This window comes from Lygodium microphyllum, chromosome 6 (genome assembly GCF_053477565.2).
Source record: "Lygodium microphyllum isolate KBCC chromosome 6, Lygodium_microphyllum_v1.1.10, whole genome shotgun sequence".
NCBI lineage: Eukaryota > Viridiplantae > Streptophyta > Polypodiopsida > Schizaeales > Lygodiaceae > Lygodium > Lygodium microphyllum.
Window position 1 is genome coordinate 96,002,450 of NC_141140.1, and position 3,866 is coordinate 96,006,315.

The following is a 3,866-nucleotide window of genomic DNA, read 5'->3' on the forward strand; positions in this document are numbered from 1 at the left end:
ACGACAATGGACACTGCATGATTCAGTGACAGGACCGGTTGGCCTTTCATTCCAGGGTCCTGGGATAGCTCTGGCATGTTTGAACTCTTACCTTTATTTTTCTTGGGTGCATGCTCATTCCGAGGATACCTCTGTATGTATTGCAGATCATTTTTGTTGTTACCTTGCTTTTATGCATCAGCAGTCTAATCTGAACACTCGCAAGTGTATCCCCAGTTTGATCATCAATCCGAATGTGGATGTGACTACTGATTAGATGGATATTCTGTATTACTTCGCACAAGCTTTCCCTACCAGGTTTCTTATTTTACTGGAAAGGATGTGTTGTATATAGTTCCTCCAGAATGTGCCTTTGCATTTTGTATATGAGAGTAAAACTCTAGAGCGTCTCAAGTCTAGCATGCAGTTTAAGAAGAAGTGTTTGCATCCTGCTTAGGGCAGTGGAGTTCTTTTTGGATGTATCATTTCTTTTTCTTTAATGGAAATATTTTTCTGTGCTCTCCATTTTTTTTGGGGGCATGTGCCATTCAGATTACCTGGTGTTGTGCCTGTGTGAGTTGTATATGTGGTATGTATATATTGTTTATCTTTGTTGGATGGAGCTGAAGTTGAAGCTGGATTGATGAAGAAGATGTTGGACTACAAGCTAGCAAACGATGATGCTGATTCAAAGAAAACTCTTATATCCTTTATGACTTTGTGATTGCTAATTTTTTTTAAAAAAATGGAGATAATATCCAAACAGGTGTTTTTCTTTCGTTGTAGTATTTTCTAGATATATAGGTGATAAGTTGGGGTCGTGGTTTTGGGTGATTGCTGAAGATACTAAAGAAGATCAAATTGAGCTCTTTACTAAAATTATATTTTTCTTTTCCTTAGGTGGCGAGGACACTTCCTTTCTAAGTGTGGGGATATGTTGAGAGTGGAAAAAGACTGAATTTTTGACTGATTTTTGTTGTTTTGTGGTTGATTTTTGATGGATTTAGAGTGATGTATGGTTGTTAATGGAAGTGTTTGAGAGTGTTTTGGATGATATTGATTATGTTTTGGAAGCTCATAATAATTCTCAGTGGAAATATGAGGCTCTGTGATGTTCGAATAGGTTCTGTTAAGGTTCTAATTGGTTATGATACCTTCTATATAGCTTCTATTTAGTTCTGATTTTCTTCTGTATATATGAAGCATGGATTGATGATTGATGAAGGTTGAAATATTTTGAAAGCTTATTGAATAGTTTTTGATAGTTTGGAGTGGTTTTAGTATGAGTTATGAGGATCTGTTGTTCTCTGATGACCTTTTGTAGCACTTTGTAAACCTTTTGTAGAGCCTCTGTCTCTGTTCTGTATCTGCTCTGTTCATGTTCTGTTCTATTCTATAGATCTTCTGTAAGTGTTCTGTAGAATGTATGTGTGACTTTGGAAAAGTTTTCTAACTTTTGGAAAGGATGAATCTAAGTTCAAAAGAGCTAAAACAAATGGAAGAAGCTACTGGAGACTGAAGAGAAGGCTAGAGTGACAGAGAGAGAAGTGAGCTATGAAGAGACACTGTAGTGGCTCTGGTGCCTCTTCAACACAGATATACCTCTTGGGAGGTGCATCCACGAGCTAATAAGGATTATTGAGAGTCATTATTGAGTATTGTAGTGAGGAGATGATGTATTATTGTGAGAGAGAGAGAGAGAGAGCCAGAGATAGCCAATTCTATCAAAACAATGAGAGATTGAGAGAGAGAACTATGAAGACATTGAAGATGAATACTATGTGATTGATTTCCATTCAAAAATGGTGTAGTCTTTTATGTTCCTTGTTCTATTGAAGGATTCGATGAAGATGTTGAAGATTATGGTTGATTCTATCAAATCCGTGGGAGATATCTACTATAATGATGCGTGAAGAATTGCTGTTTTCTTTGTTTTGGTCATCAAAAGAATAAAATAAAAGCTTTTTGATGTTACAAGATAGATTTTCTTGCAGTAGAATCCCCTTTTCCTTGGTGTCTCTCTTGGGGCTCCAATATCCCCAATTTCCTACTAGCAAAGGCGATTGGATGATACCATTTCTCCTCCCAAATTTGAGCTAAACAGCCAGCTGATACTATGCATTGTGACTGGCTGAAAATATATAAAAAACGTCACCACTTCTAGGTGCTTTTGCTAATTCTTACTCCATATCCTCAAAGGATACTTGATAGGCTTCGTTCCACTCAAACAGATAGTAAAAAGATTGGAGGTTCGTCATTCACAATGCTCTTTCTACTAGCGCATTGATAAATCTTTGATAATATCCCATTGATGTGACAAAAATTTGTGCATCTCTTTTGGAGTACGTGGCGGGCTCATAGTGACTATAACCTTTATCTTTTTAGGGTTAGTCACAATACCAGTTGAGCTAACCACATGGCCGAGTAACAATCCATAAGTCACTCCAAATGCGCACTTTCTAGGGTTAAGAGCAATGCAGAAATGTCTACAACACTCAAAACCTTTTCTTAGAATAATCAATTGTTGCTCCCTTGTGGTGGCTACCCCCAAATCATCAATAAAGACTTTTAACTCCTCTGGGGAGATATCACCAAAGTTCTTATCAGCTGTGCATTGCCAAGATCCATGCGCATTGCATAGACCAAAGGCCATTATATGATACGCATAGGTATCGAAGGTAGTAATAAATGTCATTTTTAATTTGTCTTCCTCTACAATAGTCATCTGGTTATAAGTTATATATATTTTCGTCACTAAATAGTCCCCAAGGAAACCCATCGTCTAAACCTAGAGCTTAGGATATCTCACATACTCAATGTAGGTAATATGCATGAATACAATTGCAATGCATCTAGTAATGATACCATGAGTTGCCTGCAATGCAGTTGTGTATAAACCATAGTGCTCGATCTTTTGATCATGTAGAAATCAACATTGTGAGGTGCAAATACATTTCTTTCAATGATTTTAATCTACATGTAATGTTGTGTTGTTGAGGGTCAGCATTGAGCATTCTCATGCTCTTAGACTCTCTTAAACTTAAACCATCTGAGATAAGCCAACCGATCAAGCTAGACCCTCTTCTCCTCAAGGAAGTGGGTCTGCCAAGCCAAGGAGAAAAAGAATGTCTAGGTTTTATTATATGCATAAGTGTTTTAGTTAGATAAGGAATTCCGAGAGAGCTACACAACATGTCATTCCAAAGACATGTTTTATTAGAGTTGTCAAGGATATTTCTGATAGATTATTAAGAGTGTTAAGAATGAATTTGGTCTTGAAAAGAAATGGTAGCTTGCAATGATTCTTTGTCTTTAGGAGGTAGCTAAAGATTTTATTATTGACTTTATGAATGATGCTTACATTGCTACTACTCATGCTCATAGGATCACCTTGATGAGTAAAGGTTTTAGTACGGTCAGTAGAATTATGTACATGTTTGACAAGGTATTGAGGCCCTTGTCCACTACTGATTAAAAAATCCTCTAAGATTCTTAACATTCCCCCAAATTGTCCAAGAAAGTGAAAGGGCCAAAGATCAAGGATGTGATATACCTATACCCAACAAGGAACGCATGAGTAGGAGTTTGTCCAAGAAGAAAAAAGGCAGGAGGTCATAGAAACCGATGATGATATTTTGCAAGAGAAAAATCGCTTTGCTTCTCTCTGTTAATAATAAGAGGATGGGTGAGGTGTATGGAGGACAAATGGTTGTCAATGTTTCTTGCACTTCTGAGGAAGATGATTATCTTAGCATATCTCTTGAGGACAAGTCTATGCTAGTGAAAAAGGATATTCAATTGTCAGATTTTGTAGTTTATTATTGCATAAGGTAAGGCATTTTGATTTTCAAAAATTTTAGTATATATAATGATTGTACTATTGATTG